This window comes from Marmota flaviventris, chromosome 3 (genome assembly GCF_047511675.1).
Source record: "Marmota flaviventris isolate mMarFla1 chromosome 3, mMarFla1.hap1, whole genome shotgun sequence".
Taxonomy (NCBI): Eukaryota; Metazoa; Chordata; class Mammalia; order Rodentia; family Sciuridae; genus Marmota; species Marmota flaviventris.
In genome coordinates this window covers 69,900,496-69,915,918 of record NC_092500.1, presented here as the reverse complement: position 1 = coordinate 69,915,918, position 15,423 = coordinate 69,900,496, and the positions used below count along the sequence as shown (strand labels likewise).

The 15,423-nt window shown below is 42.2% G+C and overlaps 1 protein-coding gene across 3 annotated transcripts in view; it reads right to left on the bottom strand.

The window, feature by feature from the left end:
- Slc38a1 (solute carrier family 38 member 1) overlaps window positions 1–15,164 on the bottom strand; it is a 65,217-nt gene extending 50,053 nt beyond the window's left edge. Inside the window, exons 1-3 of one of the 3 annotated variants that reach the window (XR_003582527.2) lie at window positions 14,971–15,164; window positions 14,620–14,728; window positions 1,795–1,909 (exon numbers count right to left, since the gene is read on the bottom strand). The gene's annotated coding sequence lies outside the window, so the exon portion shown is untranslated. The remainder of the gene's footprint in view (window positions 1–1,794; window positions 1,910–14,619; window positions 14,729–14,970) is intronic. The other 2 variants (XM_027934070.2, XM_027934072.2) reach the window with 2 other exon arrangements.
- Between the last annotated feature and the right edge of the window lie 259 nt (window positions 15,165–15,423).

The window sequence follows — 15,423 nt, the reverse complement described above, 5'->3', positions numbered from 1 at the left end:
TGGCCCCCTTTGATGAAAGCTGTTCAGAAGGGCTAACCCAGGTAATTTCTAGGACTCTTGCCAAACTGATTCTGCTTGCATGACTACCTCAAAGGCCACTGAAGGGATGCTACAGGTCTAACAGAAAGCTAATGCAGGCTTGGAGTTTCCAATCTGGGTTAAGGAGTCTTTTTCTCTCTTCAAACTGGAAGGAAGTAGGACACAAGACAAAAATTTTCTGAGGTGAAGAGACGTTGATTAATAATAGATTTGGAGACTACTGTTTGAATTTAAGCTTTCTTTTTCTTCCTTCCCAGTACTGGGGATTTAACCCAGGGGCACTATACTACTAAAATACATTCCAGCTCCCTGTCCCCCACCTTTTTTTGTGGTGCTGGGGATGGAACCCAGGGCTTTGTGCATGTGAGGCAAGCGCTCTACCAACTGAGCTATATTCCCAGCCCTTGTTTTTTATTTTGAGACAGGGTCTCACTAAGTTGCCAAAGTTGGCCTTGAACTTGCGATAGTCCTGCTTCAGACCCATAAGTGAAATTACAGGCATGTGCCTCTGTGCCCAGAATTGAATTTAAACTTTCATATCAAATATATGTGTTTGTGTGTAGTATATAAACAGCACACATGTAACTAATTACTTAAAGAAATGAGCTAAAGACAAAAGACTACAGAAAACCTGGCCAATAAAATCAGGTCAATATTAGACAAATGTCAGTAGGAACTAATCATATGGAATAAATTTTGCTATAAAATAATCTATATGAAATCTAACTTGTTCTGGAATATGAAAAGAAAAACAAAGTTAGTGACACCTATCACCATGTCTGAGGCTACACTTGGGAAACACTATCCATTCAATGTATTTATTGAGTGCTAAGTGATGGAATGGTTCAAAAAATTTGAAAAGTATCATATTCAGGCATCTGGAGGAGCTTTGTGGAAAAGTAACTTTGGACTGAACATTGAAAAAAATTGTTTTCTAAGAGCAATATAGGCTCACTCGAGAATCTTTAGAACAATATCATAAAAGAAATCCTATTCCCTAAAAATGGGCCACTGTTGGATTTTAATGCATTTCCTCTCCACCTTTTCTTCCCCACTTTTTTCTCCTTCTCAATTTATCCACCTCTACAACACCCCACCATTTATTTATTCGTTTGTTTGTTTATTTATTTATTTTTGGCACCAAGGATTGAATCCTGGGGTATTTAACCATTGAGCTACATCCCCAGCATTTTTCTATTTTTTATTTTGAGACGGGAGCTTGCTAAGTTGCTTAGGGCCTTGCTAAGTTGCTGAGGCTGGCTGAACCCATGATCCTCCTACCTCAGCCTCCCAAGCAGCTGTGATTACAGGCGCCACTGCACCTCCCTCCACCCCCCTTTTAAATTTAACATTGTGGATTTTAGATTGTTTTCAATCTACTTTCTTCATGGAATGACATCTTATAAGCATTTTGATGAATAGAAGTATGTTTAAAAAAAACATTAGTTCTTGCTGGGTGCGGTGGTGCACGCCTGAAATCCTAGCGGCTCAGAAGGCTGAGGCAGGAGGATGGAAAGTTCAAAGCCAGCCTCAGCAACAGTAAGGTGGTAAGCAACTCAGTGAGACCCTGTCTCTAAATAAAATACAAAATAGGGCTGGGGATGTAGCTCAGTGGCTGAGTGCTCCTGAGTTCAATCCCCAGTACAACTACCCTCCCCACAAAAAATATATTAGTTCTTTATTAATAAACAAATAGGTCTTTGTAAAAAATGGTTTTGCAAATGAAATAAAACAGGTAAAAAGAAAAAAAGTCACCTGTTAAATCAGCAAGAAGAGATGATCACTGGATACGTACTGCTGTATGGCATTCCAAGGTTCCTCTATGCGCATAGATCCGCTGCCTGGCACACTGGAGACACTCAGTAAGTATCTGTTAAATGAAAGAATGAGTATAAATTAAAAACATATAAATTTACAAAGATGGAAATCATGTCAATCATTAATCTTTTAAAATATATATGTATTTTTTTCACTTGACAAGATACCATTTTCTATCCTGAGTTCTGTCAGTAAACCAAGTCTACACTATTACTACATATGCTTGGTTAACTGATTGACTGTGCCAGAAATGGGCATCTGACCCACTATCGCTGGACAGACTGCTTGGTGGAAAGAAGACTGACAGGTGGAGATGGGGCCTGAGCCTAGACTTCAACCCAGAGAGACAGAAAGTACAGGTTGAATTTAAAAAACAAAGAACTACATTTTCACTGAAAGATAAGAAACAATCATCAAACTATACAATTAATTAAAAGGCATGCTGGGGTCATCGTGTGAAAATCCTGGCGTTAACCTAATCATAACGACTATCTCTCAACATTTATAATAGGTTACAAATTACAATTCACTTAGCACAGAACACTTCTGATCCGTACCACAATCTTGTAAGATACTTAAGGTAAGCATGATTATCCAGGTACAGTTACTGGTACACTTTACAATGGTACTAATGTTAAATACATAAATTTACTCTCTATGTGGAATTATATACCCAAGGAAGGAACAAATACAAATTTGTCTTGCTTTAAGTCACTTAACGCCTGTTGAAGCAAGCACGGCATCCCATATAAAAGGTGGTATGCCAAAAAAATGTTTGCATGATAGAGATCAAATTACATGGCAGAACAAAGACTATGTCCACAAAGGTTTCAGAGACATACATACACACACACATGACACACATGCATGGGTGCATGAAGGAAGGAAAACAGGAAGGTAGAAAAGGAGGAAAAATAAATAGGGCCTGGAGAAGTCAGGTAAGGCTTTCTAAAGAGACAGGACTTGAACTGTGTGTAAACACAGTTAAGATTAGACTGGAGGTGGTGAAGACATCACTTACACTGGAAACAGTACTAATATACCAACTGCTGATGGTACTGTGTGGTGGGAATGTGTTGTGGGAATGGTAATATGTGGTGGGATGGACAACTCAGTTGTTTCCACCTTTTTCTAGTAGAGTTCACAACGTGTAGGAAGAAGTAAACTCCATTTCCCACACCCTCTTACAGCCAGGGATCTAGCAGTGATTAGATTTCACCATCAGAGAGTGGTGGTGGCAGGAGAAAGCATCCATTTGCTGGAACAACTCTAGCAGGTATAGCAAGTAGGTGGCACTAGAGTCAACAGCTGTAGTCCTGATTCCTCATTGTCAGATCTGGCCTGAGTGATGTGTTCCTGGAGCATGCAATGGTAACAGTGGCTTCCTAGTTTATGACTTCCTGATATAGGTACAATTAGCAGTTGACCTTAGTCAGCCAGCTGAATGGTGCAGTTATGGTAATTATTCTTAGAGATCCAGCCTAGCGCCTCCTCTGTCTGCAATTTTATAGGTTCTTAATTCCTCATAACAAACTTTTTTGGTTTATCATAGAAAAATCTCAGTTAAAACCTGACTGCGGCTAAAACCTGACTGATATCTTTAATTTTATCCTTCTTTTTATTTATTTATTTATTTATTTACTTACTTACTTACTTACTTATTTTTTGGTACTAGGGATTGGAACACAGGGTCTTATACATGCTAAGCACATACTTTACCCCTGAATTACTCTCCTAACCTCTCTTTTAAAATTTGTATGGGAAATTTTAAATATATACAAAAGTAGACTAGTATAATGAGCGACCATTTGCCAATTTCAAAATTTTCAATTCAGGGCAGTCTGGCTGCATTTTTATCCCCACCCACCATCACCTGGAATTTTTCAGCATTATCTTTAAAAGGTAAGCCTGTTATTTTCAACAATACCACCATATTACTCTCAAACCTAGAAATAACAAGCTGTGCGCAATGATACATGCCTGTAAGCCCAGTGGAGGCTGAGGCAGGAGGATCATAAGTTCAAAGCCAGCCTTAGCAACTTAGAGAGGCCTCAAGCAACTCAGCCAGACAACTGATTCTAAATAAAATATTTAAAAAGGGCTGGGGATATGGTTCAGTGGTAAAGTGCCCCTGGGTTCAATTCCTGGTACCAAAAAACAAAACCAAAAAACTCTAAAAAATAACAATTCCTTACTATTACTACATATGTAGCTATACAGACTAAAATTTAAAATATCTTAGGAGTCATTGTTGTTTTTTAAGAAGAACTAATACGACCATACCTCTCCTAGCTCAACTCCCCAAAATCAACTTTTGATAGCTTGGCCAGTGGTTTTGAGACAATAGACATTTCTCCAAACAAGACACAACAGTGACCAAGTGTGTATGAAAAGTGCCCAACGGTCACTAACAAGGGAAATGCAAATCAAAACCACAAGGAGCTATCACTTCACACCTGTTAGAATGGCTATCATCAAAACCTCCAGAGATAACCAGGGTTGGCAAGGGTGTGGAGAAAAGGAAATCCTCATATATTGTTGGTGGAAACATAATTGAGGTTCCTAAAGAAATTAAAAATAGAACTACCAAATGACCCAGAAATCCCTTTACTGGGCATGTACCCAAAGGAAATGAAATCACCACCTCTTAAAGATACCTGCGCTCACATGTTCTTTCCAGCATTACTCACAAGAGTCAAGATATGGAGGAAAAAAAAAAAAAAAGTGTCCACTGATGGACTGATGGATGGAAACATTAAGAAACTGTGATACACACACACACACACAGTGGAATGTGATCCAGCCTTAAGAAAAGAGCCGGTCATTTGCCACAAATGGATTAACCTGAAGTACACTATGCTAATTGAAATAAGCCAGGGACAGAAAGAAAAATACTGCAAGATCTTACATGTGGAAAGCAAAAAAAAAAAAAAAAAAGCTGAAAACACATACACAGAGAATTAAACAATGGTTACAGGAGCCAGTGGGGAATGGGAAAATGTAGGCCAAAGGATATAAAGTTGCAGATAGGTAAGAAGAACAAGTCTAGAGATCTAATGTGCAACAGGAGGATGAGAGTTATATTGTATTAGATTGGGGATTTTTGTTAAAAGAGACTTTAGATCTTCTTGTCACAAAAAAAAGAAGAAAATGTCATATTTTATATTTGAAATATATATATATATATATATATATATATATATATATATATATATTTTTTTTTTTTTTTTTTTAAAGAGACAGTTTTAAGCATAAAGTCCAAATGGCTCTGTTCTTCCTGGCCATCTCTTCCCATAACTGACTGAGCTTGTTCATACATGTTGGGTCCTTAGATCTCTGTACTCTTAGATGACGTTATGTAGATATAGCCATGTGCTAATATGGATATATTTCACAAAGCCTCAGAGAGGCTAAACAGGGTACCATGCCAGGTATCCTCACTTTTAGCTAGATTGTATTGGCCTGGTGTGATAATCTTAGGTTCTAATTGGCAATTTCACACATTTTGGGGGGTAATAAACCTGGGAAGTGAAATAACATATTAAGTTTATGATGAAAACTCACTAAATATGGAGCTGGGGTTGTGGCTCAGTGGTAGAGAACTTGCCTCATGTGTGTCAGGCACGGGATTGACTCTCAGCATCACATATAAATACATAAATAAAATAAAGGTCCATCAACTACTTAAAAAAAAAACTCACTAAATGTTATACCTAAGATCTGGACATTGCATTGTGCATAATTTGTACCTCAATTAAAAGCTTAAAGTTGTTAGTCAAACTCTTTGAAACCTGGGAGTTAAGTAATAATAAAAACAGCCTTTAGTGGTGAAAAGGCTGGGAGCCAGCAAACAATGTCAGAAGTGTTTTATCTCCTGTTGCCTAAGGCTCTAGGCTTGCCCTCTCTGGCTTCCCTGGCCTCTGTGCTTCATTCTCTGAGCTCCTTATCTGCAAAGTAACCTTGTCTAGAACCTTGAACCACACCTCCCCCCCTTTACTGCCAACAGCCTCAGAACTCCTTGCTTTTGTTTTCATCTGTCCTCTGAAATCATGCTTGACTGTTGTACTCTGGCTCCTCCACTACAGAGCTGTGTCATTTTGAGCAAGTAGGTTAACTTCTCTTTGTCTCAGTTTTCTCATCAGTAAAATGGAAGTATGACCCATCTTGAACAGTCACAAAGATTCCATGATTTAGTCCATGGGCAGCACTTACTTTTGTGACTATGTTTCCTACTGTTGCAACCTAACCAAGACAAGTAGCTTTTCCCAGTCCTCGGTCTCTTTGAGTCCTCACCTCTCCCACCTTGCTTCTCTCTGCATCCTTCCTGGCTACTTCCTCTGCCAACTCCCTTCCTCCTCCCACCCTTAGCATAAGGATAGCTCTTAGGCCTTCTACTCTTCCTGCTCCACACATTCCAAATTCTTTCCTTTTTAGGACTTCAAGATCCCACAAGGACATCGTTCAGATCTTTTTTCCATTTTATGCAACTAGGATTCCTTTGCATTATGATATAGGATCTCCCTCTTAAATACTCATTGAGAATGATCATACCACTTAACGTGTCCCGTGTTTTTTTCATCTGTAACATGAGAGGGCAGGAGGGAGAGACGATCTCTCAGGTTTCTTCCTGCTTAGAATAAAAAAAATTTCCACAAATTCTTTACCTTCTCAGGCTGCCTGCTGGACTCCACACGTGAAAAACTGACCTCACGCGCCAGCTTTTCTATGTCTGTTTAAGATAATGTACATTCTCCTGTCACCTAGATTTGAAACCTGGCTAACACTTTAATACAAACCTCCTATCTAATCAGTCACCAAGTCCTGCCAACTTTCCTTCATCCTGTCCCATCTCTTCCTCCCTTTCCTTGCAGTCCCACAACCCTCACGTGGTCCCAGTCACTCTCCTCCATTCCACCTCCCAATCCCTGGCCCTCTCCCATCTGTAGAAGACAAATCTTCCTGAAAATGAGTGTCTTGCACATTTTTCTTCCCAACTTGCCAAACATCACTGTTCCACACATCCACAGGGTGAAGTCTAATTACTGGAACCTAGAATGCAAAGCCCAGATTGCTCATCACTATCTCTTCCCCTTTCCTTCCCACCACATCCCATTGGAACCTAGCGCTCCCTCAGTGATTCTGTTCCCATGCAGCTTTCTACTTTACATTCCTCATCCTCCTGCTTCTGAACACATCTCCCACCTTCCCATCAAGCCTGGGCCACCGACTAAACAATGAATGACATTTCTTTCAAAGCCTAGCTTGTTGGCTTTGTCTAACAACGTCCAGTCAATCCCTGTTTATTCTTCCTGCTCCATCATGCCTTTCACCAATGAGCAATCTGTGGTTGATTGTTTACTTAGGAAACCTTGCAACACTGCTATGTAGATTACGCACTGGCTGACAGCAAGGGTTGCCATATATTTTAATAATTGTTTTATTTACCATTTCAACTCCTTGGGAACAGGGACCACAGTTTCCCTGGATCCCTAGCACATGGCGATAGTAGACATGTGTTAATAATAAAGAGAAGGATGAAATTTAAAAAGAAAGCTATGATCATCTGCCTGCAGACAATGTATTCAGCAATTCTTTCAAACACAATTTCTGTAGGAAAACAAAACAAAAACAAGAACAACGTGGATAGCCCTCGTCTCATCGTTTTTCAATAAGTCTACCACTGAATTTCCTGGGCATGTGGGATTTAGGTGAAAAAATACACTTGAAACTGTAAAGTACTATGTAAATGTAAAATACATGTCACTGATATTCAGGCCACCGAACCTTGAACGTTTGGGAATTGCTGGTATGATTTTTGAAAGTCCAGAGACAGAGTTGTATTAAAGCTGAGGTTCTCAACTGAGGAGATATTTGGCAAAGTCTAGAGGCCTTTTTACTTGTCACAAGTGAGAGGGTGCAGTAGGCATCCAGTGGAAAGAATTCAGGAATGCTGCTAAACATCCATAACAAAGAGTCATCTGGTCCAAAATGTCAGTGGCAGTGCTGAGGGTGAGAAGATGTTATGGGAAGCTCACTGGGGATGAGCACTGACCATTTCTGCCAGGGGCCTGGAGATGAGCCACTAATTTGCAGGAGCAGACTGCCCACTGTGTCCTATCTTGTCCAGTGACCCAATACCTGTTTTTCTGTTCCATAATTCCTTTTCTATTCAAGTTCCTCGGAAAAATCTGTTATGAATATGCCCATCCTATGACGTCTGGGAATTAACCTTTCTATATTGAGATGTTTTGGAACTATTCTGATTTCAAGAGAGAAAATAATTATAAACTCCAGAAATTAAGTCAACCCATAACTTTGAATGTAGGAGTACAGACCATATATTACATTGAAAAATCAATAGCATTTGAAGCTTCGTTTAAACAGGGAGCATATTAGTCTACGTACTAACAAAATTAAAAGTATTTCTCATTAACTGAAAATGGATTTCAATAATTACTAAAAACTTATGAAGTAGAAACAACATGGAATATTTCAGTCTTTGTGAAAATTTTTCTTTGTATCTATATGTTTTTGTCCTGATGACATTTCTGGTCAAGGACTGTTCTAGAACTAAAAACAATGAATAAGAGTTTTGATGGTTAGTTTTTAAGCCCTAGCTAAGCTATGACATTTACAAAATACTCTAGGAAAAATAGAAATATTGAGAAGTTTAAAGCACTATGAAGTGGTTATATATCAAGAGGATCATTTCTAAAAAGAAACCTTTAAAAATATATCCACATTGAAAAGAAAAAAAGGAACAAAAGACACTTCATAATTCAAAACCAAGTGATGGAAGTGTTTGAACAATTCCTTTCTTCTCTCCAGGTCTCAGGAAGGTTGGATTAATGGATGATGCTTTCTCAAATATCTCCCCCAGTTCTGAAGTCCTCTGATTATATAGACTCTTCCTGAATGGTTCACTTTCAAAGATAAGATGGACCTCTTTTGAATAGTTGACTTAGTAGATAAGTAGTCCTCAATTCTGAGGCAAGCCTGTGCAGACTAAACAATGAATGATGTTTCTTTCAACATCTGGAAGTTTTGCTTTGTTTTTTTAAATAGTGATAAGGGAACAACAAATACCCACAGTTTCTGACTTAATGGGTCTAGGATGAGATCCAAACATGGGTATTTTAAATGCTTTCTAGGGGATCTGAATGTGCAACCAGCCTTAAAATCTACAGATTTAATCCCAGCAACTCAGGAGGCTGAGGCAGGAGGATCACGAGTTCAAAGACAGCCTCAGAGATTTAGCAAGGCCCTAAGCAATTTAGCAAGACCCTGTCTCAAAATTTACAAAAACATAAGAAGGGCAGGAGATGTGGCTCAGTGGTTAAGTGCCCCTACCCCCATTCAATCCCCAGTATCAAAAAAAAAAAAAAAAAATCCACTCCTCAGATTTAGATTGAAAGTTAAAAAAAAAAAAAGTTAAAAACAAATTTAGCTAGTGTCCGGGCAAGCAAGATAAATAAGCAAAGCCAACTGGACATAAGAACTGAAGAACAGGTATCCCATCTCTTTCCCCCCAGCTAGCAGTAACCATGAGCCAGGTCTTTTAATTTTCTTTTTTGCAAAACATGCCAGAAATCCAGATATTAAGTGAAATTCTGATTTTTCAATGTTGGCAATGAACTCCAAACAATTTCAAAAGAAAGTGTAGGTCACACAAAACATGTCCACAGGCTTAATTTGGTCCTAAACCACCAGTTTGCAACCTAAACAAACAGTTTCAATAAACTAAACTCCACTTTTCTCCACTCTGCCCTTTCTCTTCCACCCAGTCTTTTCCTTCCAGAGCCTGGCACAACCTATCCCTTTCCTTCTCCTTTCCATTGTGTCCCTTCTTTTCTAATCCTCTTCGTCATGCCTAAGAGATGGAAACTGAGATCCACACATTAAATCTTCATGTGGCCCTGGCTGTATTACCGGACAGGCTTTTACACCTGGGAAAATTCAGGTTATAAATTGTACCCCAAGGCTATGGCTCCATGAGGTCAACAACTGGGTGGCTTGGTGAAATCAAGGGGAAAAGTTAGTCAAGCTCATAATTTTGCATTGCTAAGACTTCATCAAGCAACAGACTGAGGTCCTCATTGAATTTCTGATTTTGTTTGTTTGCTTTGTTTTAAATAGAAACCACCACATATTAGTGATTCCTCCTTCCTTCCTTCCTTTCTTTTTTTTCCCTTTTTTTCTTAAATCTGGTGTCTGGGCTTTACTCTACATGAAATCTGAATTTCTGGAGATGGAGCCTGAGTATCGGTAGGTTTTTACAAGGCCCCAAATGAGTTTGCTGTGAAGCCAGGATTGAGAATCACTAATATCTAAACCATTCCCCAAACCTGCAGATTAGCAGTGTGCTTGACCTCCAGATGACCATCATCTTGAATAGTTCTTTTAACTTGTTCAAGGATTTTCTCTGTTCAGTTCTCATTATATCTTCACAGTTCTGTGAGGCAGGTGGCTCAGATACTGTTATTACCATTGGGCAGATGGGAAAGTGAGGTATAAAAATGTTGAATGAGTTGCCCAAGACTAGGCAGCTAGTTATTAGCAAAGACACATTGTAGCCTTGCTGGACACAGTCTTTTGACTGCAGACCCAGGGCTAGTTCTCCCAAACCATGTTGCCACTCTGCTTTCCCAGTCATTGAGCTCCACTACCATTGATAACTAATTCTGATACAGAAATTATCACTAGAAAACCAATGAATATGCAATCAAATTCTACAAGTAAGCTTAACAGTGTTTTTAAAAGATTCAAGTTAGGGTCAGCCTAGCAAGATGTCTTTTTCCAAAGTCCATCATGCCGTTTTGAATGTGCCTACTTCTATGCACATACTTCCTCCATGCCCACCCCCACACGTCACAGACTGGAAAACTTCAGATAGTTCTCCATTAGGATATTATTTTCAGAAAAGCATTTTTAAAAGATTAAACAGAATCGCAAAGGTAAGGGGAACTTCACTGGTCAACTTTCCCCACTTCTCCTGAAAGATGATGAACCTGAAGTCCTTTCTAATTTAATATAAATGAAGTGGTAACACCATGCCAAACACATCACATCCATTATCTTAATTAAATCTTCAGGATAACTCAATAAGATGGGCACTACCACTACCACCATCATCAGCATCCCTATTTAACAACTGAAAAACACTGAAACTTAGAGATGCTAAGGTCCTTGGGGCTAGTAAGTTTAGACCTGGTGAGACCCCAGTAATGTACCACCTGGGTGACAGTAATGCAAATAGTAGAGGATCAACAAATCCTTAACAAAAAAAAAAGGTCAATGAAGTGACCAGCAAACATTTCTTCCAAGAGGTAGAAGAATGGCATCTGGCTAGGCTGTCACAAATGATGACTTCAGTGGGCATTCCAGTCTGGAATCCACATAGCTACTGAGGAAGAAAAGTGACAGGAAGGGTATAGTGTGAGCCTGTACTGGGAGAAAGGGAACCTCAGGGAGAGAGAGGGAAAGGGGAGGAGTCAGAACATGAAGGGTCTTGCCTGCCTCATGAAGAAATTTAGATTTTATTTGTAGGCCACTGGAGGCTTTTAGAAGCAAGGTCTTAAAAAAAAAAAAAAAAGTAAATTGAATTTTAAAAATACAAATCTCATGGGAGTATCCAGGTTGAATTACAGGAGCAGAGCTTAGTATGAAGGAGGCCAGCTGGGAAGCTCTTCCTCTTCACTTGTTGGCTCCTTCCCTCCTAACTGGGCCTAGAATTTGCATCTTACTCCCTCCACCACTGGATTCTTCAAGGTACCTCCATTCTGTTTCGTGATTCTCATAGTCCAACATTCTACTTGAATTGCTACATCTAGGTCAGGTGACAGGGACCTACACTTGGGCAGTGAGGATGCAGACAACAGGACAAGTTTGAGAGGCAGTTGCTAGGGCTTAGCCACAGCTCAAAAATGGGGAGGGTTGGTGAGAAAGAAAAGCAAAGCAGAACCACACGCGGTGGCACATGCCTGAAGTCCCACTCTCAGGAAGCTGAGGCAAGAGGGTTGAGAGTTAGAGGCCAGCCCCAGAACCCCAGAAATTTGGCGTCTGAGACCCTGGTTCAAAATACAAGAAAGAAAGAAAAAAAAAAAGCCAGGCGCTGGTGGCGCACACCTGTAATCCCAGCAGCTTGGGAGGCTGAGGCAGGAGGATTGTGAGTTCAAAGCCAGCCTCAGCAAAAAGCAAGGCACTAAGCAACTCAGTGAGACCCTGTCTCTAAACAAAATACAAAAAAATAGGACTGGGATGTGGCTCAGTAGTCTAGTGCCCCTCAGTTCAATCCCCAGGACCACGTTGGAGAGAAAGAAAGAAAAGCAGTACAAAAAACAAACAAGCAAAACCCCAATATTTCAAACTTAGGAGTAAGGAACAGATAATGGGATATGGAAAGGAAGGGATGATTAACAATATCATAAAGAGGTGGATAAAACGGCTTGACTAAGGTCTCAATCCAGCAAGTACTTATTAAGCAACTATTATGTGCTAGACATTAGGGGAACAATGAGTAAGATGGGTTTTGCCCTCAAGTATCACCCAGAGAGAGGAAAAAAGTAGGATAAACAGGTGTGCATATATATATATGCAACAGAATATGTTTAAAGAATTAAAAAAACACCTTTAAAATCTATTGACCTCATGTGCTGAATTACATTACAGCAAAGCAGAGTGTAATAAGGAAGTACTTGCTGTTCTTTCTGCTGGACTTCTCCTGATAATTCAAACAGCTGATCCTTTCTCATCACTCAGGTCTTAGGAAAAATGTCACCTTTCCACACACTAGGGCCCTTCTAGTGGGTCACTCTATCTCAAGACCTGTTTCTTCATTGCCAAACACGTTATCTATACATGCATGCATATAGTGCGCTTCCCCCATGAGAACGGAAGCATCACAGAAGCAGAAATTTGATCTTGTTAGTTGCTACCCGCTACATAGTGAGCCCTCAGGAGAAAACATATATTCATAATATATCGCATACAGTACATGGAGGGGAGGCGAATAAACCTCATCAAGATTAAGACCTCAAAATCAAAATAGGCCGGTTTCCAGTTGCTTACAGCAACATACTGAGAACTTAAGAGACTCTCAAGAGCAAAGCCATTTTGAGGCAGGGGTTGAAACAAAATCCAGGGGTCCCACACGAGATCAGTGTCTCCACTTGACTATCTTGCATAGATTACAGGAGTACCCACCCGGTGTGAGATATTTGACAATGAGGCCAGCCAGCTGCCAGGCTCAGGTTTTATTTCCGTTGTCCTTCTGACGTCAGAAAAAGCACGAGTTTGCTGCACAGTTTCTTCTATCAAGGTGACAAATTACAGCCTCGCTAGGCCCCACATTCTGCCAACCATACATTTAACGTCCCACTCCCCCTTACATTAAAAAATGGAAAAACTCATTGCAGAGATGTCAAACCCCCTTCCAAATGCAAATGAATACAGTTTCCCAGCGGCCGGGTTTTTCCACTCTTACTACGTACATCACCGTAAACTGGTATGAAAAAAGTACGTGATCCCGGCGGCAGTTAGGTTTCCACGGAAGAAACAGGCTCGTAAAAACTCCAGATCTGCGCCGCAGAGCGAGACACAAAGGACTCAATTGTTAGCACCACCTTCGCCGGCCAAAGGCAGCCTGTGAAAGGCACTGGGAACGGCGTGACGCGGTTACCGCGAAATTCCTTTTGCCGCCATATGCACTCGTGCTTTCAGTGACTACAGTTCAGAAGAAACCCAGGGCCTGGAGATTCGGCAACCAAGCGGCGCCCAGGCAGCGCGATCGCCTGCGGGGTCCCAGTGGGTGCTAAGAGCTCCGGCGCACAGAGAAGCGGATTATTTGGGGGGGAGACTAGGGCGGGGCGCACGCAAGATCGAAGGCGCGTTTTCCTCCAGGAGAGAAGCCTGAGAGTTTAACGGCCTTTTGTGGCAACATTTAGGGACCAGAGAAAGGTGATGGGGTGGGGGGAGGAGGTGAGCCTGGAGGGGCGCGCAATCCGCGAGGGGCCTGGCTCAAGCGGTGGCCTTTTGTTAGCCGGCTCCAGTGGATCTGGGTCTCGGAAAAGAACTACCTCTTCTGCCCTCTCTCTCCATTTTGAAAGAACCTCTTCTAGGCGGGAAAAGACAATGAGTCACTGCCAGCATCCTTTGATAGTCCCCCCCCCCCCAATCTTCCTACTTGTCCTCATTAGAGACCCGCAAAGCGCGAAGGAGGGGCGACCAACGTGCTCCTGTTTACTCTGCTCCGCGGCTTGGCTCTCTAAATAGTGGCCAGTACCTAGACCCTGCCAGCCGCACGCCGGACCCTTGGGGAAAACACGCGCTTCTCGGGGCCCTACCGACTCAGGAAATACCCTCCCCCCAGGGGATTCATACACTTCTCGGGCACTCAGCCCCCTCACATTGTCTGCTCTCTCCTTTCAGACCTGCGTGGTCGCTGAACCAAATGAAATGTAACCAGACCTGACGCCACACTCTGCCACCATAGAAACAGATCAAAAAAGTAAGCCACAGCCCCTTCAAAGGTGAAATCAGGGACCCTTGCGCTTCCTCGCATTGCCGCACCTCAGGGAAGAGCAGGGGACTAGGACTTTTCCTTTCCGAAAAGCAAAATCTGAAGACATCAGGCGCAGCCGCGCTCTACCTCCTTTCATGCTGGGAGAATTTCTACGTTTCAGCCTCCTCTCGCGGCTAAAACCATCACTCCTCTTCCTACCGCCGCTCCCCCAGCCCTCCCTAGGGTGAAAATAATCACCTTACCTTGGGAAATAAAGGGAAAGGTGGCAAAAGGCGATGTCAAAGTGTCCGCCCTTCCGGATATTCCCAACTGCTGTTTGATGTCCTTTGTGTCAAGGTCTGGCTCCCAGGGCTGGGAAAAAAGGTGGTCCTAAATCAGCGAGGGTTGGGCTGGGAAGCTTGGCGTGGCAGATTTCCGAGGAAGGTGAAGGGCGGAGGTTCCCAGCGACCTTCAGGCGCAATGGCGTGGCTGCCCCAGGCCGCGTTCTTTTGGCTCTCTTCCTTTTGGCTGATTGAATCCGAATCTCCTCCCGCCCCCCAGCCACCGCCACCACCAACCCTCACCCACACTCTTATCGCCAGCCTCTCACTTACATCGACACGCTCTGGCGTTCAGGGTCTCTAGCCGTAGTCATTTCCTACTGGGAGGCGCGTCGTCCTTCTGCATTCAGGGGCTTAAGATGTTTTAACCGGGAAAGTCAGGCCATTCCTCCACCGTCTCCTCCCCTTCTGCGCGCCCGCTTTCAACCAAAGCTGCGTGTCACTAAGTGGTGCTTGTCACATGGTGTCATTGCTGGCGGCCGCGCCTTTCGCCTTCCTCTAGCAGCTCTGACGTTGCAGTGACCGAGGCTGGAGGCTACTGAGCATCGGGGGAAGGGATGAGGGAGGATGCGGGGCGCGTGCGTGAGGGGCTTACTGATGAAAGCTAGGAGAGTGGAGGCTCCACGCTGCCGGGACACCTGCCCCGCGCCCTCCTGGGGACCGGCAGCGTGCTCCAAACTCGGCTGCGGTAGTGGTTGGAGAATGGGAACCTTTGGGGTTGGAGGT